The sequence below is a fragment of the Erpetoichthys calabaricus genome, chromosome 1, assembly GCF_900747795.2.
Source record: "Erpetoichthys calabaricus chromosome 1, fErpCal1.3, whole genome shotgun sequence".
In the NCBI taxonomy this organism is placed as follows: domain Eukaryota; kingdom Metazoa; phylum Chordata; class Cladistia; order Polypteriformes; family Polypteridae; genus Erpetoichthys; species Erpetoichthys calabaricus.
The window spans coordinates 97,905,563-97,932,664 of NC_041394.2; the positions used below are offsets into that span (position 1 = coordinate 97,905,563).

General features: G+C 40.4%; 1 pseudogene; it reads right to left on the minus strand.

The window, feature by feature from the left end:
• The window catches only part of LOC114647133 (solute carrier family 22 member 6-A-like), a 91,980-nt pseudogene that overhangs the window by 59,146 nt on the left and 5,732 nt on the right, over positions 1–27,102 (minus strand).

Sequence of the window (27,102 nt, forward strand, 5' to 3'; positions counted from 1 at the left end):
TTTTGCAAAGTACTGAATTAAGGATCTGTATACTTACACGAATAAGAGATTTACGTTTTTGATTGTTTAAAAAATTTGCAAAACTCTCTGAAAACATGTTTTCACTTTGTCATTCAAAATTACTGAGTGTAGACTGATGGTCAAAAATGGTAAATGTATCGATTTAAAATGAAATGTACAACACAACAAAGTGTACTGAAAGTGAAAGGGTCCCAGTACTGTCTGAATCCTCTGTATGATTAGGCATGGAAATAATATTCAGAAATTTGTCTGTAGCTATGGAACTGACCAGAATTGTAACCTGTGGTCAATAAGGCCCTCCTTGGGCTGACCAGTATGCGCATGGAGCCCATTAAATAATTATGAGTCCAAAATAAGGGTAGACAAAAGAGCAAATCTGTATTACGTGAAGGTTGTGCTTGAAACATTTCTAATTGGAATTCAAATGTAAAACAACAGAAGCTTACAATATTAAACACGACTCTTAAATGTACTGTGGGCTAAATATAACGTTTAATGGTTTATAGCTCACATTTATGTTTTTTAATTGGAGAAATACTGAGAAAATGCTTTTTGTCAGGTTTATTATTTTTATTTTGTGGATTATCTTCCAGTCTGAGGCTCTTAGCCTTTTCTCTTTCTTATTATTATAAATCTGAAAAAACTTCATAATATTATGTGCATAATTAATGTAACAATACATTTGAAAATACAGTTAGTCAAATTTAGGAGGATGAAATCTATATCAGCAGGACTAGGTCCTACACGGCCCATCCATGTAGTTGTGGGCCATGTTCAAACTGGTGATTCTGGAGAAAACACCCGCAAACTCTGTGGAATGCAAACATTCCAAAAAACAGTGACTGTGCACAGGACTTAAACCCGGACAAGGGACCCATGATGCAGAGAGACAAGCCATTGGACTGAAATAACATTTAGATATTCATGATTTCACAAAACAGCATAATAGAAGACTGACTTTTAAGACTAGATAGATACAACTTTACCTATCCCAAGGGGGAAATTTAACTAACATTGTTATTGATTAGTTTAAAGAATTAAATAAATGGTATTAATTCATTGTTTTAAAAATCCATATACATTAAGGTTACTACTTCTGGACATTTGTATCACATTACACCTTAACAGATATCTGATTAAATAAAAACTAGGGCTAATGTTTCTTGTTCATCCGTGTCCCTGTGCTGCACCCTATAACGAGTTAGTCTTATCTGATGCGTTTCCAATGCAGAGTTTCATTATAAAGATTCACTCACTCAGAGACAAAGAATTAAGGAGCACTCCAGACACAGCAAAGCCAGCCAAGAAACGCAGAAAGCAGTAGACACTGTAGGAAGGTGAGAAGGCTGTAGAGGTGCCAGCAACTGCCAGCTGCAGATATGACCATATCAGAAGTGTCCTTCGGCCAAACCTAACAGGAATAAAAATGGAAGAATGTATGGTTAGCTTTCCAGCTCTCTATCAATGAGATTATTACCTACAGTGGTGTGAAAAACTATTTGCCCCCTTCCTGATTTCTTATTCTTTTGCATGTTTGTCACACAAAATGTTTCTGATCATCAAACACATTTAACCATTAGTCAAATATAACACAAGTAAACACAAAATGCAGTTTTTAAATGATGGTGTTTATTATTTAGGGAGAAAAAAAATCCAAACCTACATGGCCCTGTGTGAAAAAGTAATTGCCCCCTTGTTAAAAAATAACCTAACTGTGGTGTATCACACCTGAGTTCAATTTCCGTAGCCACCCCTAGGCCTGATTACTGCCACACCTGTTTCAATCAAGAAATCACTTAAATAGGAGCTGCCTGACACAGAGAAGTAGACCAAAAGCACCTCAAAAGCTAGACATCATGCCAAGATCCAAAGAAATTCAGGAACAAATGAGAACAGAAGTAATTGAGATCTATCAGTCTGGTAAAGGTTATAAAGTCATTTCTAAAGCTTTGGGACTCCAGTGAACCACAGTGAGAGCCATTATCCACAAATGGCAAAAACATGGAACAGTGGTGAACCTTCCCAGGAGTGGCCGGCCGACCAAAATTACCCCAAGAGCGCAGAGACGACTCATCCGAGAGGTCAAAAAAGACCCCAGGACAACTTCTAAAGAACTGCAGGCCTCACTTGCCTCAATTAAGGTCAGTGTTCACGACTCCACCATAAGAAAGAGACTGGGCAAAAACGGCCTGCATGGCAGATTTCCAAGACGCAAACCACTGTTAAGCAAAAAGAACATTAGGGCTCGTCTCAATTTTGCTAAGAAACATCTCAATGATTGCCAAGACTTTTGGGAAAATACCTTGTGGACTGATGAGTCAAAAGTTGAACTTTTTGGAAGGCAAATGTCCCGTTACATCTGGCGTAAAAGGAACACAGCATTTCAGAAAAAGAACATCATACCAACAGTAAAATATGGTGGTGGTAGTGTGATGGTCTGGGGTTGTTTTGCTGCTTCAGGACCTGGAAGGCTTGCTGTGATAGATGGAACCATGAATTCTACTGTCTACCAAAAAATCCTGAAGGAGAATGTCCGGCCATCTGTTCGTCAACTCAAGCTGAAGCGATCTTGGGTGCTGCAACAGGACAATGACCCAAAACACACCAGCAAATCCACCTCTGAATGGCTGAAGAAAAACAAAATGAAGACTTTGGAGTGGCCTAGTCAAAGTCCTGACCTGAATCCAATTGAGATGCTATGGCATGACCTTAAAAAGGCGGTTCATGCTATAAAACCCTCAAATAAAGCTGAATTACAACAATTTTGCAAAGATGAGTGGGCCAAAATTCCTCCAGAGCGCTGTAAAAGACTCATTGCAAGTTACCGCAAACGCTTGATTGCAGTTATTGCTGCTAAGGGTGGCCCAACCAGTTATTAGGTTCAGGGGGCAATTACTTTTTCACACAGGGCCATGTAGGTTTGGATTTTTTTTCCTCCCTAAATAATAAAAACCACCATTTACAAACTGCATTTTGTGTTTACTTGTGTTATATTTGACTAATGGTTAAATGTGTTTGATGATCAGAAATATTTTGTGTGACAAACATGCAAAAGAATAAGAAATCAGGAAGGGGGCAAATAGTTTTTCACACCACTGTATATTATGACAACTCTTCAGTAAGTAAGTGAGTAAAAATGAATTTAGGTTTTATTTTCAGACACTATAAATTTTGCTAGTAATGAGTAGTAATCTGTTTTACAATTATATCAAAAAAGATCTTACTGATCAATCAACAGATTTGTAAAGAAATATAAAAGGTACAAGTACACACTCACTGAACAATTTGTCAGGAACATCTGCCTATCCATGCAATTATCTGATCAGCCAGTCATGCAGCAGCAGCACACAGCATAAAATCATGTAGGTACAGGCCAGGTGCTTCAGTTAATTTTCACATCAAACACCAGACTGGAGAAAAAATATGAACTCAATGATTTCAATTGTTGTTGGTTACTGGTGCCAGACAGTCTGGTCTGAGTATTTATGTAACTGCTGATCTCCTTGGACCATGTTCGGTTTCACTCCTGTCAGTCAATACCCAAATAACTGGGGCTTCAGTGGACACAGGCTCACTAAAACTGGACAGTTGAACACTGGCAAAATGTAGACTTGTCAATGAATCTTGATTTCTGCTGAAGCACACAGATTGCACAGTCAGAATCTGCAGATAGTATGAATCCATGCACTCAACCTGCCTTCTGTAAACAGTCCAGGCTAGTGGTAGTATTAAGGTGTAAGGAATGTTTTCTTGGCACATTTTGGGCTTATTAATATCAAGGATGGCAAGGATGCAACATTATTCATATTCATTCGCATAACACCGCATGTTTTTTTCCCCGCTCTTGCCAGTCCCCACATGTTGCTGTTTCTTTTGTACTCCATGACATGCAGAGGCAACAATAGCACAGAGAGGTCAGTTCAGCGCTATATGCAATCATCACATTCAAATGTTAACAGTTCAAACACACGCAAGGACCCGTCCTTCCTACATTTACGACGTGTTATGCGAATGAATATGAATAATATGAATAATGTTGCATCCGTGCCACAATGTTTTCCGAAATGTACTATACAGCTCATAAAATGAATAAGTCCAAATATCATATATACCTATGTCTCAGTTTTTTTGTTTTTTTTTGACATCATAGACCATAAGGTGCATACTAATTCAGCGTGAGCAGGAACACTCAATAAAACTGAAAAAAAAAAAAATCAAGTGACGGTGAGATACGAAGGAGGCAGATTCTCCAGTGTTTGTGTGTCAGCTTTTATCCCTCCAGATCAGAGAATGTCCAGTTCCAATGCCTCAAAACACCACTCACATCTACAGTTACTCCCAGTTTCAAATAAAAACTAACAGCGTCAGATCCCTAGGGCAGAAGTATGTATCGCGATCGTGACTGAGAGAATAAAAGTGAAAAAAAACAGTAACTTCCACATTCCTATAAATGTACACCGTCTGTGACAGACGCAAACCAAATGTATGTATGTACTGTATAATATTAACAATAAGTGCAGCTCACTACTGAAAATGGCAAATACAGGAGGCAGACGGGATCGAACCGGGGACTCTTGATTACAAGTCAGCAAATCTTACTGCTACGCCACGGAAGCTGTTGTATCGTCCTTGAACCTTTTGCGAAAGTGTTTATTTGATCTTTGGACTTCAGGCTTCACACATTATATAGTTTATGCCAACATTTTGTCATTTACTACTAAAATATGACAAACGTTTCTGTTTTAACAATGTGTTTACACAGATTATTATAGAAACGGAACACACATGAAATGCATGTGTTCCAAATAACGATCTATTATTTCCACTCTAAAACTTTCACTCCCAGATAATCAATCAAAGCATGAGCTGGGAGAAGTTTGTGCACGGTCTGCAGCGGTGGGGGATGGAATAGCAGGCTGCTTGCTGCTGGTCTTAATCGGCACATTTACAGGACAAAAGATGCTGAGGGAGAGGTGCGAACGGATTTAAGGTGGGCCGGATCAACGAGTTTTTTTGTAGGCTCTGGTAATTCGTAATAAGTTAGTGTTAAATGTTAATGGGAACTACTTTGAAATAAACATTTCAAGCAAACAAATTACATGGTGAAATCATTTGGAATTCTTAGCTGAAGTGCAGAAACTTACTGATAAAATAAAACACATCATTTAACAGGGATTATATAAATAAAAATTACCAATCATCACGCCAAGTACATGTACTGTAAAAATCTAGTGTACAGAGGTGGTAGCCATAAAGTTGTTAGCATAATCAATGACTAGTGGTTATAAATACAACAAGGTTTTCATAAAGTGCATTACTGTACTTACTTGTCAGAGAGGCTACCTAGAATGATGGCCCCTACGAGGACCCCTATCATGTAGATAGTCTGGCTTGTGTGTCTCAAATGTTTCATGTCACAAACAAGATCCCACTGTGGATGAAAATAAGAAAATGTTAAAACAGAAAATGATACTTTGTTTATGGAATTTTGTCATTTAGCTTGTGACATTATAGAAATAGTTATAAAGACATTCAGCATTCTGTTTAGGTGCTAATAATAATAGCCATTTCGAGGAGGTGTTGTTGATATTATTTCAATGGTTGCTGACCTTTCTTTTATTATTGAAAACAAGCAGATGCACAGAATGATTCATCCCTGCTTGTATCACCTCAGAAACAGAAACTGCATACAAATAATAATAAACAGTATATAGGTAATATATCAGTATGTAACATTCTAGTGTGGAAATAGTGTGGCATACACAAAATGCAATGGCACCCATGTATATAATAAGTACAACAGCAGATGGTCTTGCCAGTCATTAACAGGAATCTCACCCTGAGAGGACCCACCCCAACTCATGTAGCTATGGAATGTGCAGTTCCAACAAGACAATAAACAGGTTTGGCAAATGGATACTTGGGTGAATAAGTCATTAAATATAATTAATGACTGATGTAAATTAGTTTTGGGTATCACACAGCTTTAATCACAGAAAAAACACTTCTCACAGAAAACGCAACACAGAAGAAATACAGCACTATGCTCTAGAAAAGAAATGCATTTCAACCCCTGTGCTCCCAGGAAGGCTGATGTAAGGACACAAATTAAGCTCAGAGGTCTATGAGCACCTCCTGATCAGCACACTACAGCATTTTTAAAGCACTGATTCATGTTAAACATACCTCACCCCCCAGTGATTTTCTAACTTGAAGTTTCTTTCATCTTTTGGCACTCCACAAGGTTGCTGTTTATCTCCTCTTTTGTTTATCCTGTATACAAATGACTGCAGGAGTTTACAAAAGGATAGACATTCTGAAATCTGCAGATGACTCTGTCATTGTTAGTCTTCTACAAGATAAGGAAGACAGCCATGGACCTATTGGTAATGAGTTTGTACAATGGTGTGATCACTTTAATTTATGACTTAATACTTCTAAGACAAAAGATATGGTTGTAGATTTCAGATGCTCTCTACCATCCACTGTCTCAGCCTTAATTAAAGGGGCGACAGAGGAGATGGTGGAGCAACACAAATATCTGGGAACAATCATTGATAACATACTAAACTTTGATCTTAACACAGCATATATCTTTTCTTTCTTTGGAAACTAAGCTGTTTTAAAGTGGACAAAACAATAATGACACTTTTTGTATAAGTTCTTCATTGAACCATAGTTACAATTGCTTTTATCTGTTGGTTTGATAGATAGATAGATAGATAGATAGATAGATAGATAGATAGATAGATAGATAGATAGATAGATAGATAGATAGATAGATAGATAGATAGATAGATAGATAGATAGATAGATAGATAGATAGATAGATAGATAGATAGATAGATAGATAGATAGATACTTTATTAATCCCAATGGGAAATTCACTAATAAAAAATGCAGGTAAAAAACAGACAATAACTTGAATAATGTTCAACGTTTACCCCCTCTGGTGGAATTGAAGAGACGCATAGTTTGGGGGAGGAATGATCTTCTCAGTCTGTCAGTGGAGCAGGACAGTGACAGCAGTTTGTCGCTGAAACTGCTCCTCTGTCTGGAGATGACACTGTTTTAATGGATGTAGTGGATTTTCCATAATTGATAGGAGCCTGCTGAGTGCCCGTTGCTCTGCTACGGATGTCAAACCGTCCAGCTCTATGCCAACAATAGAGCCTGCCTTCCTCACCAGTTTGTCCAGGCGTGAGGCATCCTTCTTCTTAATGCTACCTCCCCAGCACACCACTGCGTAGAAGAGGGCACTCGCCACAACCATCTGCAGCATCTTACTGCAGATGTTGAAGTATGCCAGTCATCTAAGGAAGTAAAGGCGGCTCTGTCCTTTCTTGCACAGAGAATCAGTATTGGCAGTCCAGTCCAATTTATCGTCCAGCTGCACTCCCAGGTATTTATAGGTCTGCACCCTCTGCACACAGTCACCTCTGATGATCACGGGGTCCATGAGGGGCCTGGGTCTCCTAAAATCCACCACCAGTTCCTTGGTTTTGCTGGTGTTCAGTTGTAGGTGGTTTAAGTCGCACCATTTAACAAAGTCCTTGATGAGGTTTCTATACTCCTCCTCCTGCCCACTCCTGATGCAGCCCATGATAGCAGTGTCGTCAGCAAACTTTTGCACGTGGCAGGACTCCGAGTTATATTGGAAGTCCGATGTATATAGGCTGAACAGGACCGGAGAAAGTACAGTCCCCTGCGGCGCTCCTGTGTTGCTGACCACAATGTCAGATCTGCAATTCCCGAGACGCACATACTGAGGTCTGTTTGTAAGATAGTCCACGATCCATGCCACCAGGTATGAATCTACTCCCATCTCTGTCAGCTTGACCCTAAGGAGCAGAGGTTGGATGGTGTTGAAGGCGCTAGAGAAGTCTAGAAACATAATTCTTACAGCGCCACTGCCTCTGTCCAAGTGGGAGAGGGATCGATGTAGCATATAGATGATGGCATCTTCCGCTCCCACCTTCTCCTGGTATGCGAACTGCAGAGGGTCGAGGGCGTGTTGGACCTGTGGCCTCAGGTGGGGAAGCAGCAGCCGCTCCATGGTCTTCATCACATGTGATGTTAGAGCGACAGGCCGGAAGTCATTCAGCTCACCAGGACGTGATACCTTTGGGACTGGGGTGATGCAAGATGTTTTCCAAAGCCTCGGGACTTTCCCCTGTTCCAGGCTCAGGGTGAAGATGCGCTGTAGAGGACCCCCCAGCTCTGATGCACAGACCTTCAGCAGTCGTGGCGATACTCCATCTGGACCTGCTGCTTTGCTGGCACGAAGTTTCCTCAGCTCTCTGCTCACTTGCGCTGCTGTAATTGTGGGTGGGGATGTCTCTCCTATGTTGGTATCAGCAGAAGGATGTGTAGAGAGTGCAGTACTCCGAGGTGAGAGTGGGTTAGGGTGGTCAAACCTGTTAAAGAAGATGTTCATTTGGTTTGCTCTCTTCACGTCTCTCTCGATGGTGGTACCCCGCTTCAAGCTGCAGCCAATGATGATCATCATCCCATCCCACACTTCCTTCATGCTGTTGTTCTGCAACTTCTGCTCCAGCTTTCTCCTGTACTGCTCCTTCGCCGCCCTGAGCTGGACTCGGAGTTCCTTCTGCACGCGCTTTAGCTCATGCTGATCACCGTCTTTAAAAGCCCTTTTTTTCTGGTTCAAAAGGCCCTTGATGTCACATGTAATCCATGGCTTGTTGTTAGCATAGCAGCGTACAGTTTTTACTGGAACTACAGTGTCCATACAGAGGTTGATGTAGTCAGTAGTGCAGTCAACAACCTCCTCAATGTTCTCACTATGTGATCCCTGCAGGATATCCCAGTCTGTAGTTCCAAAACATTGTCTCAGAGCATTCTCAGCCTCCGGGGTCCACTTCCTGAATGATCGTGTGGTTACAGGTAGGACTCTCACTTTTGGTTTGTAGTGAGGCTGAAGCAGAACCAGGTTATGATCTCCTTTCCCAAGCTCAGGCAGCGGGGTGGCACTGTATGCGTCTTTAACGTTTGCATACAGTAAATCAATAGTCTTATTTCCCCGGGTGTTGCAGTCCACATACTGGGAGAATGCAGGTAATGTTTTGTCCAGCGTCACATGGTTAAAGTCTCCAGCGATTAGCACAAGTGCCTCGGGGTGCTGCGTTTGTAACTTAGCAACAGCAGAATGGATGATGTCACTCACTATCTCCACGTCCGCCCGAGGAGGAATATACACGATGACAACAATGACGTGTCCAAACTCTGGGCAAGTAATAGGGACGCAGACTTACGGCCAACAGTTCGATGTCCCTGCAGCAAGTGGAGATTTTTACTTTAACATGTCCAGAGTTACACCACCGTGTATTAACATAGAGAGCGAGTCCTCCTCCTTTGTACTTCCCACAGGTACTTATGTCTCTGTCAGCTCTAACTGTGCTAAACCCGGGTAGCTCTACATTAGCATCTGGGATGGTGTTAGTTAGCCACGTTTCGCAGAAACACAACAAACTGCATTCTCTGTAGGTTCTGACATTTTTCACCAGCGCAGCCAGTTCGTCGATCTTATTTGAGATTGAGTTCACATTCCCCAGAATAACAGAAGGCACCGAAGGCTTAAAACGCCACTTTCTCGCAAGCCGCTTCATTTTTAGCTTAGTGCCGGCTCTGCTGCCACGATACCGCCTTCTTACCTCGTCAGGTAAATAGGGAACCACACCGGCACTGGCATTTGTTCTCAGCGCTCGAAGTTGAGTACTTGAATAGGCGAGTCTCGGCGTGTAAAAATCCATGCCCACGTTGTAAAAGTAAGTGTGTCTAGGGAACAAATCCACATAAAATAAAGTGGTAGGAGTGATCAATAAATAAAAATAGAAAAATAAAAGTAGAAAAATACACATACACATATAGTCATACACGGAGCTGCTGAAAAGGCTGCCACTCTCGGCGGCGCCAGATGCTTATAGTTTGGTACCCTCAGCAATAAGAATATAAATCATTATAAAACCTTGCAGTCAAATTATTGGTTGACAGCAGACCCCTATCACTGACATGTATTGCAAACAAGTTAGAAAGAAAGCCATCTCAATCCAGTCAGACAGTAGCCATCCTCTTTGCTCTAAATTCCAGCTTTTCCCATCAGGATGCAGATTTAGGTTTACAAAGGTAAAGAGCAACAGGTTTAAGAACTGTTTAATTCCTAAAGCTATAAGCATTTTAAATTTTGGATGCTGCTAAATTTTAAATTATTATTTTGTGTACTGTTTCCAGCCACAGGGGATGCACAAACCAGTGTGTTTCTTCATGCTGGTCCCAAGCTCGGATAAATGGGGAGGGTTACGCCAGGAAGGGCATCAGTTGTAAAATTTTGCCACATCAATATGCGGACAATAATACAAATTTCCATACCGGATCAGTCGAGCCCAGGGTTAACAACGACCACCACCAGTACTGTTAGCCAACAGGGTGCTGCCGGAAATTGGGCTACTGTTGACTGAAGAAGAAGAAGAGGGGGGAGATGTGTCCAGAGGCAGGAAGAGAGGAGGAAAGTAAAGAGAGTGGAACTGAGGGTAGGAATTTTGAATGTTGGCAGTATGACTGGTAAGGGGAGAGAGTTAGCAGATACGATGGAGAGAAGGAAGGTTGATATATTGTGCGTGCAAGAAACTAAATGGAAGGGGAGTAAGGCCAGGTGGATTGGATGCGGATTCAAATTGCTCTATCATGGTATGGATGGGAGGAGAAATGGGGTAGGAGTTATTCTGAAGGAACAGTATGTCAAGAGTGTTTTGGAGGTGAAAAGAGTGTCAGACAGAGTAATGATTATGAAGCTGGAAATGGGAGGTGTGATGATGAATGTTTTTAGTGCATATGCACCGCAAGTTGGGTGTGCAATGGGTGAGAAAGAAGATTTCTGGAGTGAGTTGGATGCAGTGATGAACAGTGTACCCAAGGGACAGAAAGTGGTGATTGGAGTGGATTTCAATGGGCATGTTGGTGAAGGGAACAGTGGAGACGAGGAGGTGATGGGTAGGTATGGTGTCATGGAGAGGAATGAAGAAGGTCAGAGGATAGTGGATTTTGCCAAAAGGATGGACATGGCTGTGGTGAATACGTATTTTAAGAAGAGGGAGGAACATAGGGTTACGTACAAGAGTGGAGGAAGATGCACACAGGTAGATTACATCCTATGCAGAAGAGTTGATCTGAAGGAGATTGAAGACTGCAAAGTGGTGGCAGGGGATAGTGTAGTTAAGCAGCATAGGATGGTGGTCTGTAGGATGACGATGGAGATGAAGTAGAGGAAGAGAGTGATGGCAGAGCCAAGGATCAAATGGTGGATGTTGAAAAAGGAAGACTGCAAGGTTGAGTTTAGGGAGGAGGTGAGACAGGCACTGGGTGGCAGTGAAGAGTTACCAGACAGCTGGGAAACTACAGCAGATGTAGTAAGGGTGACAGCAAGAAGGGTGTTTGGCGTGACATTTGGAAAGAGGAAGAAAGAAAAGGAAACCTGGTGGTGGAATGAGGAAATACAGAAGAGTATACAGAGGAAGAGGATAGCAAAGAAAAGAGAGGTGGCGAAGGCTAAAGAAAAGGCGTATGATGAGTTGTATGAGAGGTTGGACACTAAGGAGGGAGAAAAGGACCTGTACCTATTGGCCAGACAGAGGGACCGAGCTGGGAAAGATGTGCAGCAGGTTAGGGCGATAAAGGATAAAGATGGAAATGTACTCAGAAGCAAGGAGAGTGGGTTGAGTAGATGGAAAGAGTACTTTGAGAGGCTGATGAGTGAAGAGAACGAGAGAAAGAAGAGGTTGGATAAAGTGGAGATACTAAATTAGGAAGTGCAATGGATTAGCAAGTAGGAAATAAGGACAGCTATGAAGAGGATGAAAAATGGAAAGGCCGTTAGTCCAGATGACATACCTATGGAAGCATGGAGGTGTTTAGGAAAGATGGCAGTGGAGTTTTTAACCAGATTGTTTAATGGAATCTTGGAAAGTGAGAGGATGCCTGAGGAGTGGAGAAGTGTACTGGTGCCGATATTTAAGAATAAGGAGGATGTGCAGGACTGCAGTAACTACAGGGGAATAAAACTGATGAGCCATAGCATGAAGTTATGGGAAAGAGTAATGGAAGCTAGGTTAAGAAGTGAGGTGATGATTAGTGAGCAGCAGTATGGTTTCATGCCAAGAAAGAGCACCACAGATGTGATGTTTGCTCTGAGGATGTTAGAGTATAGAGTTAAGTATAGAGAAGGCCAGGAGGAGTTGCATTGCGTCTTTGTGGACCTGGAGAAAGCATATGACAGGGTGCCTCGAGAGGAGCTGTGGTATTGTATGAGGAAGTCGGGAGTGGCAGAGAAGTACGTAAGAGTTGTACAGGATATGTACAAGGGAAGTGCGACAGTGGTGAGGTCTGCGGTAGGAGTGACGGATGCATTCAAGTTGGAGGTGGGATTACATCAGGGATCGGCACTGAGCCCTTTCTTATTTGCAATGGTGATGGACAGGTTGACAGACGAGATTAGACAGGAGTCCCCGTGGACTATGATGTTTGCTGATGACATTGTGATCTGTAGTGATAGTAGGGAACAGGTTGAGGAGACTCTGGAGAGGTGGAGATATGCTCTAGAGAGGAGAGGAATGAAGGTCAATAGGAACAAGACAGAATACATGTGTGTAAATGAGAGGGAGGTCAGTGGAATGGTGAGAATGCAGGGAGTAAAGTTGGCGAAGGTAGATGAGTTTAAATACTTGGGATCAACAGTACAGAGTAATGGGGATTTGGAAGAGAGGTGAAAATGAGAGTGCAGGCAGGGTGGAATGGGTGGAGAAGAGTGTCGGGAGTAATTTGTGACAGACGGGTATCAGCAAGAGTGAAAGGGAAGGTCTACAGGACGGTAGGGAGACCAGCTATGTTATATGGGTTGGAGACGATGGCACTGACCAGAAAGCAGGAGACAGAGCTGGAGGTAGCAGAGTTGAAGATGCTGAGATTTGCACTAGGTGTGATGAGGATGGATAGGATTACAAATGAGTATTTTAGAGGGTCAGCTCTAATTGGACAGTTGGGAGACAAAGTCAGAGAGGCGAGATTGCGTTGGTTTGGACATGTGCAGAGGAGAGATGCCGGGTATATTAGAAGGATGCTAAGGATAGAGCTGCCAGGGAAGAGGAAAAGAGGAAGGCCTAAGCGAAGGTTTATGGATGTGATGAGAGAGGACATGCAGGTGATGGGTGTAACAGAACAAGATGCAGAGGACAGAAAGATATGGAAAATGATGATCCGCTGTGGCAACCCCTAACCCCTAAGAAGAAGATTTTGTGTACCGTTGAAAGTAATTCTTCTTCTTTGTATTGATCTTTAATGTATGTTCATGCAATAACATTAGTTGGCAAATGTTGTGTCTTTGTTAATCTATTGGAGTTCTTTAACTATGTCTTTTGTTTTTGTACTTCCTGCTGCAAACAGGATGCATGGATGGAAGGATGGATAGAGATAGACATTCAATACAATAAGACAGACAGATAGACAGATGAATAATTCGTTGGCTGAAAGTCCTCAGTGTTACTGTGTCAGAGAGGATGTGTAGCATTATATAAAACTAGACATTAACACTAGAATTACCAGAGTCTACGAAAAAACTCGTAGATCCGGCCCACCTTAAAACCGTTCTCACCTCTCCGCCAGCGTCTTTTGTCTTCTAAATGTGCTGATTAAGACGAGCAGCAAGCAGCCGGCTATTCCATCCCCCACCGTCGCAGAACGTTCACTAAGTTTTCCCAGGTCATGCCTTGTTTGATTATCTGGGAGTGACTGAACTGCTAAAGTTTTAGAGTGGAAATAATAAATCACTATTTGGAACACACGCATTTCATGTGTGTTCCGTTTCTACAGTAATCTGTGTAAACACATTTTTAAAACAGAAACGTTTTTTCATATTTTAGTAGTAAATGACAAAATGTAGGCATAAACTATATAATGTATGAAGCCTGAAGTCTAAAGATCAAGTAAACACTTTCACAAAAGGTTCAAGGAAGAGACGACAGCTTTAGTGGCATAGCAGTAAGGTTTGCTGACTTGTAATCAAGAGTCCCCGATTCAATCCCCAATCACTCCTATATTTGCCATTTTCAGTAGTGACCTGCTCTTAATGTTAATATTATACAGTACACACATACATTTGGTTTGCGTCTGTAACACACGGTGTGCATTTATAGGACCTGTAAAATCAAACTTTTTTTTTTAACTTTTATTCTCTCTAAATCACGATCGTGATACATACTACCGCCACCCCACCCAGGGATCTGACGCTGTTATTTTTAATTTCAAACGGAATAACTGGAGAAGTGAGTGGTGTTTTGAGACAATGGAACTGGACATTCTCTCATCTGGAGGGATTAAAGCTGACACACAAACGCTGGCGAATCTGCCTTCTTCGTATCACACCGTCACTTGATTTTTTTTATTCAGTTTTATTGAGTGTTCCTGCTCATGCTGAATTAGTGTGCACCTTATGGTGTATGGTGTCAAAAAAAAAAAAAAAAAAAAAAACACAGACGTAGGTATACAGTAATCCCTGACCTGGGAGAACTTAGTGAACGTTCTGCGACGGTGGGGGATGGAATAGCCGGCTGCTTGCTGCTCGTCTTAATCAGCACATTTAGAAGACAAAAGACGCTGGCGGAGAGGTGAGAACGGTTTTAAGGTGGGCCGGATCTACGAGTTTTTTCGTAGACTCTGGTAATTCTAGTGTTAAGCCCATTACAATAACAGGCGCTAGAACAGTAGTGCATAAACATTAGTAGAAACTGTCTATATTAAATGGCAAGGGACCTTGACCTCATTCTGTTTCTTGTCTTAATTTTTTTTTGTCAAAAATATTTTTGCAAGAAGCCTTAAGTAAAATAATAATAAAAATAAAATAGAAACATATATGACAATACAGTAAGTATAATTAATATTACATTTATCCTCTCCTCTGTGGCTGTTGATTGATGTGTTGTGTCTGTTTGAAGATCTCTTATCCTGCCTCTCTTTATTTTAGCTTGCTGTGGCGTCTCTCCAGCAAGTACTGTGCAGTTCCCCAGCAAGTATTTTAATGTGTGCTGGCATGGAGCTGATTATTGTATGTGTTGCGTCTCCCCATTTTAAGTGCGTGAAAATAAATCTACTTTTAAAAGTCATCCTATTGTAATATCATGAAAATTCGTATATTTAGGAAAACCCCTTCAACGACTGATACTTTACCGGGCCAAGCTTCTTAAGCGCAAATCTGACATCCTCAGAGTGAACACTTGCACAACAACAAACACTAATCCCACCTCTTTGGGGAAGCTGGTCTCCACGTCTAAGTACCCGATTGGATTTTTCGTGCCTTATGTTTTAGGTCATACCTCATTTACCGAAATCCAATTGGATCGGCAGCGTGATATTTTATAGGTCCCACCCTCTCTGTCTTGTGTGATGCGTCAGGTGGCCTTTGAAGCATCTGCTAGAGGCCGGTGACTCTGCCACTCATTCCGCCCTTCCTGTATTTCCGCCTTTCTGTAATATGCGTTTAATTTTCTGTCAAAACAGTGGGCAATCAGCAGAGTCTCCCCAGGAACTGATGTAATGTGTGGCATGCATCTGATAGTTGTGCCTGTGGCGTCTCTCCAGCAAGTACTGTGCAGTTCCCCAGCAAGTATTTTAATCTGTTCTGGCGTGCAGCTGATTATTGTATGTGTGGCGTCTCCCCAGCAACGGATTTTATGTGCGCAGCCGCGAGTACCCAATCAGCACTCTCCCCAGCAATGATGTCCTTTATTAAAGAGTGCCCCGCGCATGCGCACTTCACCAGAAGACACATGCACACGGACACATGGACGTACACAGGGGTTTTATTAAAGAGGATGGCCATTAGCTTTGTTTTTGTTCTCTTCCCTGAGTCCAAAAGCTTAGCAACAGTCCAGCACGGTCAGTTATTTGGGAACAGCAGCAATACATGCCTCCTAAATTTGAAAGGCCTTTTGGACCACTGCTGCCATGTACCTTTTCGGTAGTCTGAGTCATGATAAATGTATAAGGTGTACAATTTTGAGTTGGTGTTGAATATGATTTAATCCAATTAAGATTGTATTTTATCAGGAGGTGATTTTCTTTGATAAACTAAAAATCTCAATTTCCAATGCTGTGTCTTGGTCTAAATGCATCTTCAGCCACTGGTTTTCTACATAGTTGACGGTAATTAATTGTAAACTGTGTACAGAGCGAAGTGTACTTCCCTGCAGCTTGCCTTGATATTTAATTTATTCTGCATGAATGTTATATCTGATTGCAATAAACAATAATATAATATTTTATTCTTTTTGGATTGTTGTTCAGTCATTTTACCTTCCAATTTACAATTTTTGATAAGTGGTTAAAATGTTTTTATTTTACTGTTAAAAGTTTCTTAATAATATAGGTATTTGTCATTTTTTTTTAGTTTCGTAAGCTGTTTCCTCAGAGTCATATTTTCCTGTTTTCATTTAACTGTGAAAAACTTTCATATCCTGAACTCCGTAACAACCGATGATGTAAAATAGTAAGTACAACAGAAAAAAAGAAACTGAGAAGATCTCTCCTTAATTGAAAAATACCAAATGTGCTCTGCTTGGTCTTCTTAAACAATTTAAAAAACAATCTATTATATGCTCAATGCAATTACAGATACATAAGAACAATGCTTCTCATGAAACTGTTGTGCCAGGTGCTGCCAGCCTGGTTCCAGCTAAGGGGCTGGACCAATTGGCCCTGGAGTGTTCTCTGGATCATTGGGTCTGCGTGAGCGTGCATGTCCGACCAGATCTTTCTATTTTAGCAATGGGGCTTCAATATCATCACACATATTAAAACATTAGAACAGTCTAGACAAGAACAGGCCATTCATCCCAACAAGCTTGCTATTTCTATCCACTCAGTTCTTCTAAAATAACATCATGTTAAGTTTTTTTAATCATACATTTACACTTCTGTTTCAAGTTTTTCTGGGATGAGGCTCATGCCAGTGAAGGAGTATCAAAAAAACAGCAGCATTTTGTCCCTGAAAGGTAGCAACAGTAATTAAAAAAGAAAGACGACCAATATCAGGAATGCATCATCCACAAGATATCAAGCTGCAGCTTGATTTTCACCCACCACTGAGAAGGATCACATTACATTTGAAAAAGCCACCAATGAAGCCTATGTATGATGCTTCCACTTCGTGGAAAAGAAACAGTTTGTTGTTCCTATTTCAAAGAAGTGTAAAATCTTGGTGTGGAAAGAACAGGTATGCACTGTAAGTTGAATTTATTTTTTTAATTGTTTGCTGGCTTCACACTGACCTGCAAACACCTGGACACACAACAATTAGCACTGTTACCAGTTATGTGGCCCGCATATTCTTTTCTATGATATTGTGCATTGTCATTTACCATCTAAAAGTAGTTTATTTCTAATCTTGAGGAGTTGCTGTTTCAAATTTAAAAATTCCTAAGTCAATATATTTTACTGAGCAGTGGGTGGCTGGAAGGTTCTCTGTTTTCAAAATGTTTGAAAGCCTTACGACTTGCAGAGGGTATCACAACAATCTGAAGCCACTGGACACAGACTAGGTACCAGCATCCTATCGTTCAATTAACTGTGAAGTGAAAGACACCTGAACTTTCGTATTTCACTAGTCATTAGCAAAAAAGAGACATATATTATTAGTTCGATATGTTCGTGTTAATATTAAGAGAAATCTACACAAACACAGGAGATTATTGCTCTGGTCCCAAAAGATTATTCATACCAAAAATGCCACTGCACAAAGGTACACGCAGCCCAAGTTACATTTCATATATAATTAAACCTGCAGCCTATGAAGCTTTTTATGATCTGACCAGCACACACATGCAGTAATATACAGTAATAATAACATAATGAATTTGGATTGTGTGAAAGCTGTCTTACAATTTCAAAAAAATAATAATTAAAATTTTAAAAAGGTTACAATTAGGCCTGGGAGAGTTAATACATTCATTTTTGCTATTAATGTGGCCTATTTAACGCATTAAAAAATATTGTCACATCCCAGTCCTGCAATGAGGTGATCATGTCAAGCAGTGCTTTGGTCAGGCCAGCATTTTCATGTAATTTTTTTTTTTAACATTACAAAAAATAACATAAAAAATGTAATTGTGTACCTAAAGAGTTACATACTGTGACAAACAGACACACTCGATTTATCAAGAAAAACACTTTTTCTTTACTCTTTTTTTAATGCTGAGAGTATTGTACATTCAAATAATACAGACAACCACTGCAAACGGTAATACTCAAATTAAGCATCCCCCTTTAGTCCCAATACTGGGATGCATGCACCAGGCAGCATCAGTCTGGGGTGGCAGGCAAACCTAAAACCCCCTAAAACACTTCCATTGCCAAAAGCTACAAACTCAACTTTTTGAAACCCAACATGAAAGAAATCATAAAGAATAGTCTAATTTTGGAGTTGGTCTCGTCCGTTTATAGGAGATGGACGTCTGAAGCAGAGCTCCGCTAGCAGCAGCTTTATTTTCCAGCGTATTTCATATTATTTAGAGGTATCCTGTATTTAACCCGACCAAGAAACTTCCACTACAATATACAAGCATGAGTAACAAGAAGAAAAGTCAGAAAGAACCAGAAAAGAAACTTAAAGCTGCATCAAAGTCTGGACAGACTTCCGGCCTGAGTGCAAGGTATGGCCTCACGGAGACTGACCTGGAACAGGCAGACGAATGTGCAGATTTCCTGGGACCCCGCTCCATTGTATCGTCACCAGTCGAGAGTGAAAATGGGAGCGAAGGTGCAAGTGATATAGGTCGCGATGGATCGCCGATTTCTGAGGATCATTCGAGACTAGAAAAGGCCCTGCAGGATGTGCTCTCATCTACTCATCGCGAGCCTGCAGCATCTGCTGTAACAGGAGCTGCGTTTCCACTCGCGGAGCATGAAATCCGAAGCGAACTGATCGAACTGAAAGAGATGATCGCTACACTGGCCACTGCCATGGTTACGGCCATAAATGAGCTTAAGAAAGATAACAAGAATGATCTTAAGAAGGCGACCATTGAGCTCAAGAACGAGCTTAAGAAGGATAACAAAGATCAGGAAACACGTCTATTTAAACGTTTTGACGTGAACTTTAAAGGCATGTTGGAGAAATTAGTGGAACACATCGAAGAAACTAATTCCAAACTAAAAATGCTTGCTGACCAGATTAATGACGTTTCAGATCAGCTGGAAGACGTTAAGCAGGGACTCACGGCTCGAGTTGAAACAGCGGAACAACTGGCGTCTAACGCCAATGAAAAAGCCACAGCTGCGAATTCCGAATGCAAAAAACTTGGACACAGACTTGCAGCCCTGGAGGATGGGTGCAGAAGAAATAATATAAGAATTGAGGGTATACCTGAGAAACGAGAAAGCTCAAGCTCAAGCCCTGTGAAATTAGCAGTAGAATTACTGTCTAAAATAATTGGAGATGACTTTAAACTCGACATTGAGATAGCCACGGCTTATCGCACAAACAGACCAAGCACCTTTAAACCTAGGTCTTTTATTGTCCGCTTCGAGCGACTACGATGTAAGCTTGATGTGATGGCACTTCTCAGACACAAGCAAGAGATTATATTCGAAAATAATCTTATTCGTATTTTCCCCCGACTTCTCACCATCAACAGCTGCAAAACGCAGAGCCTACATTGACATTAAAAAGTTGCTACAGAAAGCCGATATCAAATACAGCCTCTTGTATCCCGCTAAACTGAAAGTGGAAGTTCAAGATCAATATTATATTTTCCTAAGCAAAGAAGAAGCTGGAAAGGAACTAAAGAAGCTGTTTCCGACACTTTTTTGAAAGTTAATAAGGAGCCGTATTCTATCAAGGCATGGGAAGGACCTATGATCTGCTCTCCTGATCCATGTTTAAAGAGACTGGTATTATAATTATACATCCTTTTCTTTATCTGGACTTTATATGTTTATGTTTTAATTAGAGTTATAGACGCGAGTGTGAAAATGTGGAAGTAATTAAAGTAGGATTCGTTTTTTTGTTTTTTTTTATTCTACTATACCTTAAAGTAGACTGTTTAACATCATACCCTTGGTTTATTGCTTTTTCTACTATTTATACTATTACCATTATACTATTACAGTAGGAATTACTAGGATTATCCTAGACTAGTTTTTAAAATCATTCCCAGGGTTGATTCTTCTTTTTTTTTTTTAATCTTAATATCTTAACTTAAAAGCGCTGAAGATTATTTCAAGCTTAAATACTGTTAATGATAATATTTTCGGCAGATAGTATTAAGAATTTAGCTGCAAAAGATATCTCTGTTTTAATTCTCTAACTGCGCTGCAGGGTGGGGTTTGTTTTGTTTTGGACGTGCTGTCTCTTCATATGTCAGAGGACTGGGACATCGAGAAGTGGGATCTAGCCTCATGTGGGGAGGCAAAATGGGGGGGTGGGGGGATAAAGAGGGGAGAGAAGGAGAGCAGGTTATATCTAATCTATTCTTGTAATCCTTATAATTATAAATATCAATGCAACAATAGGCTAAAATGCAATAACTCATGGGGAATCTTGAAACTAAGATTAAAACTGCCATATTACCAATTAAAACTATAAAATGACATTAAAAACTCAGAATCAATGTCTCCATGATGGGACAGTTAACTTTGTGAGCTGGAATGTTAAAGGCCTGAATCACGAATTAAAGAGAAAGAAAGTATGCTCTCACCTAACAGGCTTAAACGCTAAAATAGTATTTTTACAGGAGACCCATTACTAAGCAAGGATCAGTTCAGCAAATGTTCCATTCTAGCTTTATAAAGAAAACTAGAGGGGTGGGAATTCTCATACATAGAACAGTTCCATTTGTAGCATCAGATGTAGTATCGGACCCTGAAGGGAGATATGTGATGGTCATGGGCAACTTATATAACAGTAAAATGATTTTGATAAATGTTTATGCACCCAATGTTGATGATAAGGAATTCATGCAAAATCTATTTGCATCCATTCCCAATGTGAACACTCATAAAATTATAATGGCTGGGGACTTTAATTGTGTTTTAAATCCACTCTTAGACAGGACTCCTGTGACAGGGGGGACGACATCTAATACTGCAAAGATAATTACACAGTTTTTAAATGATCACAACTTATCAGACCCCTGGAGGTTTCTTAACCCAAACTCAAGAACATATTCATTCTACTCACCAGTGCATTATAGCTACTCAAGAATTGATTATTTTTTTATAGATAATAATTTCCTGCCTACAATTAAATCATGCAAATACGACACAATTGTTATCTCTGACCATGCCCCTCTAGTCTTGGAGCTAAAATCATTAAGCCCCTCACACTCACCTCGCAGATGGCGTCTTAACCCTCTTTTATTGGCAGATGAGAACTGCACAGAATTTAAATCCAAACAAATCAGCTTCTTCCTAGAGACAAACACGTCCACAGAGGTTTCTGCAGGAACACTCTGGGAAACTCTAAAGGCATTCTTAAGAGGACAGATTATTTCATATCTTTCCCACAGAAATAAATTAGAAACCAAGAAAGTGTCAGAGCTAAGAAGTGAAATTACTAGAATTGATGAACAACAAGCCAGGCGTCCAAATGAAGTTCTCCACAGGAAAAGGCAGGCCCTGCATACAGAACTTAACATCTTAACAACTAAAGAAACAGAACAACTTATTTCTAAGTCTAGACAGCATTACTATGAACACGGAGAAAAAGCTAATAAGCTTTTAGCTCAAAAAATTCACAAACAAGAAGTTCACAATGCAATACCAGTAATCACCAACAAGAATGGAGAAGAAATCATTGACCATAATAAAATAATGCACACATTTAGAGATTATTATAAGTCTTTATATTCTGCTGAGCCCAAAGACGACAACACACAATCTAATGCATTTCTGGATACATCACAGATACCACAAATAGATGCTTTAAGTGCTGAGGAACTGGATAAACCTCTAACGCTAACAGAATTACTAGATGCTATAAAGTCACTACAAAGCGGGAAATCATCAGGCCCTGATGGTTACCCCGTAGAATTTTATAAGAAATTCTCCACTCAGCCAGCTCCCCTCTTATTGGCAACATTTACAGAAGCTAGAGACAACCAAATACTACCTCAAACATTTCGACAAGCATTAATCACCGTCTTTCCTAAACAAAATAAGGACTTGTTACAATGTGCATCATACAAACCAATTTCACTCCTGAATAATGATGTTAAGATACTCTCAAAAATGATAGCTAGAAGGATGGAGAAAGTGCTGCCCTCGGTAATATCACAAGATCAAACTGGATTTATTAAAGGCCGACACCTATCTTCAAATCTCCGACGCTTGTTTAATGTTATATATTCACCAGCAAAATCAAACACCCCAGAGATATTACTATCATTAGACACAGAAAAAGCATTTGATATGATTGAATGGAATTACCTTTTCACTGCATTGGAGAAATTTGGGTTTGGCCCGAATATCTGTGCATGGATCAAACTACTGTATACCAATCCAGAAGCTTCAGTTTGTATTAATAACATTTGCTCAGACTACTTTAAACTAGAACGTGGTACCAGACAAGGATGTCCCTTGTCGCCACTGTTGTTTGCAATCGCTATTGAACCACTGGCGGTTCACTGCCGAAATTCTTATCAGATAAAGGGGATTGTCAGAGAAGGACTGCAACAGAAAATTTCTCTATATGCAGATGATATGGTCTTATATATATCAGACCCAGAAAACACTGTCCCCGCTGTTTTAACAGCACTAACAGAATTTCAAAAGATATCTGGTCTTACAATTAATCTGAATAAAAGTATACTCTTTCCAGTGAATTCACAAGCATATAATATTAGATTAGACACCCTACCTTTTACCATAGCAGATCAGTTTAAATACCTAGGGGTAAATATCACAAGTAAACATAAAGCTATTTATCAACAAAATTTTGGCGTCTGTATGGAAAAAATTAAGCAAGACTTGCAAAGATGGTCAACCCTTCATCTCACTCTAGCCAGAAGAATTAACATTGTTAAGATGAATATCCTTCCTAAACTTCTCTTTTTATTTCAAAACATTCCAATATATATCAATAAATCGTTTTTTAAACAGTTAGATTCAACAATAACCTCATTCATTTGGAACTCAAAACACCCACTATTCCGAAGAGCGACCCTACAAAGACCTCAGGCAGAAGGTGGCATGGCTTTACCTAATTTTCAGTTTTACTACTGGGCAGCAAACATACAAGCCATAAAAACTTGGGACACAAATAAATGAACATACACAGGTTTGGTCCGCAATAGAAGTAAAATCCTGTAGTACTTCTTTATATTCCCTGCTCTGCTCTCCAATAAATGAAAGTTATCGCAAATATACTAATAACCCAATTGTGCTTTACTCACTCAGAATATGGAACCAAATTAGAAAGCATTTTAAGACGGAAAATCTTTTATCAGTGGCACCTCTGCAAGAGAACCACCTCTTTCAACCTTCGCAAGTATATCCAGTTTTTAATACCTGGAAAAGTTTTGGGATTAAAATGCTCAGAGATCTTTATATAGACAACATATTTACATCTTTTGAACAATTACGTTCAAAATTCAACCTCCCAGCTACACATTTCTTTTACTATCTTCAAATTAGAAATTTTGTTAAACAGAATTTGCCCGATTTCCCCCACCTTGCACCCTCCACATTGCTGGAAAAAATACTGCTCAATTTCGAGGAAATAAACACTATTTCCGCAATATATAAAATCTTATTAGAGTCCCTACCTTTCAGAGATCCAAGAGGACATTGGGAAGAAGATCTCTTAATCAATATATCAGAAAAGGAGTGGAAGGTAGCAAAGCAGAGAATTCACTCGAGTTCTATATGCGCAAAGCATAGAATTATTCAACTAAAAATTATATATCGAGCTCATCTGTCTTGCTTAAAACTGTCCAAAATGTTTCCAGGGCAGGATCCATCCTGCGAGCGCTGCAACCAAGCTCCTGCCTCACTGGGTCACATGTTCTGGGCCTGCACCAAACTAACATCATTTTGGACAAAAAGTTTTAAGTGCCTTTCAGACAGCCTTGGTATCACAATCCCTCCTAACCCATTAACAGCTGTGTTCGGTGTTCTTCCAGATGGACTTGAATTGGAGAAGGACAAGCAAACGGTGATTGCATTCACTACACTTTTGGCACGCAGACTTATTTTGTTAAATTGGAAGAATCCTAATTCTCCTCTTATAAGTCTGTGGGAAACCGATGTTTTATATTATTTGAAATTGGAAAAAATCAAATTCTCAGTTAGAAGATCTATACAAAATTTTTTCAAAACCTGGAAGGATTTAATCAATATTATTTTAGAATAAGAGAAATAACTATTACCGCATTTAACTCCCTTCTCCATCTCTTATTTACATATATATTTACTTCTCCCTTTCTTTTGTTTAATGTTGCCTTATTAAAAAGCCTTAAGCAATTTTCCTTTAGCTAAGCTCTCCTTCTCAGGGGTGGGGTTTGTTTTGTCTTCAATTTTGTTGGGTTATAAATTGATCTGTTTGTATGGAATGATTACAATGAAAATTAATAAAATAAACATATAAAGAATAGTCTAATTTTAGGTGCAGAGGGCAGAGCTCCTGGGATGTCAGTGTGCCATCGGTTAATTCACATTCAGTACCACATTTATATACTACCTTCATAAAATTTTTACTTAAAAGGTTTTATATTACGTACTAGCCAACCCGTGGCATAGCATATGCCGCATAATTATTAGTTGATGGGTGAACACTGAACACAGTTGTCCAAATGGGGTGGGTTTGAGGATACGACTGTGAGTGAATGAAAAGATGGAACTCTGGAGAGAGCAACATACAATTGTCCGTGACTGAAAACTGGTTTTGGCAGATACAGGCATATCATTTTTGAAAGTTTGTCCCTGTGCCTTATTAATTGTCATTGCAAAGGCCAATCTAACAGGAAATTGTCTGCATGTAAAAGTAAAAGGCAAATTTGAATCTGATGGGGTCAGGGATATCCAGGGAATAAGGACAGTTTGTGAGCTAGGAGCTGTGATAGTTTTACACTCCAGTACAGTGGAACCTCGGTTCCGAGGGACCGAATTACTTCGGAACCGAAGTAATTTCCTCCATAGGATTGTATGTAAATACAATTAATCCGTTCCAGACTGTAAGAACTGTATGTAAATATATATTTTTTAAAGTTATTAAGCACAAATATAGTTAATTATACCATAGAATGCACCGCGTAATAGTAAACTAAATGTAAAAACATTGAATAACACTAAAAAAACCTTGAACAACAGAGAAAACTTAACTCTGCAAGAGGTCGCGCTACAGCGCTACAAACCGCTCGCTAAAAACACTGTTTTAAGCACAGGGAAAAAAATGAACATTTGAAAAATCCGTAGTTTAATAAACCACTATGAAAAGTAACATTGCAACAATGCACACTACAAATCGATCGCTGTAAGCAGAAGTGAAAACAAAATCAAACCCGGTGCATTCTTTAACTGCCATCTCTGCCTTATGCGTCCAGCCCCCTCTCTCGTGTGTGTGTGTGTCTCTCTCTCTCGCGTCTACACAGATGAAAGCGACTCAGGTGAGGAGTTGGGGGCGGGCACATGAGCAGGAAATGCGCATGCCTCGGGGAGGAGGGTTAGAGTTGGCTGGCGGGGCTCTGTCTTGCATGCGTGCGTGCGTATCCCATGGTTGGGCGACTTGGTGGATTATACAGTATATAGAAAAGCAGCCAGAACTGAAAAGAACAATGAAAAGTCAACGTGGCTCAGAGGTGCATGTGGACTGTAGCAGAGACGAAAGCGACTGAGGCGGAGTTTGGTGAGGTGCTACGTGCCTCGAGAGCGAGGGTGGACTCGGGAGGAGGGTTAGAGTTTGTGGGCATGGCTCTGTCTTGCGTGCGTCTTGCTTGCCATGGTCTGGTCTCTGTCTTACATGTCATGGTCGGCTGCTTAGTGAATTGTTGGTGGGTGGGGCTCTGTGAGTTGGCGGATGTGGCTCTGTCTTGCATGCGTCTTGCTTGCCATGTCTTGCGTGCGTCTTGCTTGCCATGGACTTAGTGAATTACAGTGCATTCGGAAAGTATTCACAGCACATCACTTTTTCCACATTTTGTTATGTTACAGCCTTATTCCAAAATGGATTAAATTCATTTTTTTCCTCAGAATTTTACACACAACACCCCATAATGATAACATGAAAAAAGTTTACTTGAGGTTTTTGCAAATTTATTAAAAATAAAAAAAACTGAGAAATCACATGTACATAACTATTCACAGCCTTTGCCATGATGCTCAAAATTGAGCTCAGGTGCATCCTGTTTCCCCTGATCATCCTTGAGATGTTTCTGCAGCTTAATTGGAGTCCACCTGTGGTAAATTCAGTTGATTGGATAGGATTTGGAAAGGCACACACCTGTCTATATAAGGTCCCACAGTTGACAGTTCATGTCAGAGAACAAACCAAGCATGAAGTCAAAGGAATTGTCTGTAGACCTCCGAGAGGGGATTGTCTCGAGGCACAAATCTGGGTAAGGATACAGAAAGATTTCTGCTGCTTTGAAGGTCCCAATGAGCACAGTGGCCTCCATCATCTGTAAGTGGAAGAAGTTCGAAACCACGAGGACTCTTCCTAGAGCTGGCCGGCCATCTAAACTGAGCGATCGGGGGAGAAGGGCCTTAGTCAGGGAGGTAACCAAGAACCCGATGGTCACTCTGTTAGAGCTCCAGAGGTCCTCTGTGGAGAGAAGAGAACCTTCCAAAAGGACAACCATCTCTGCAGCAATCCACCAATCAGGCCTGTATGGTAGAGTGGCCAGACGGAAGCCACTCCTTAGTAAAAGGCACATGGCAGCACGCCTGGAGTTTGCCAAAAGACACCTGAAGGACTCTCAGACCATGAGAAAGAAAATTCTCTGGTCTGATGAGACAAAGATTGAACTCTTTGGTGTGAATGCCAGGCGTCACGTTTGGAGGAAACCAGGCACCGCTCATCACCAGGCC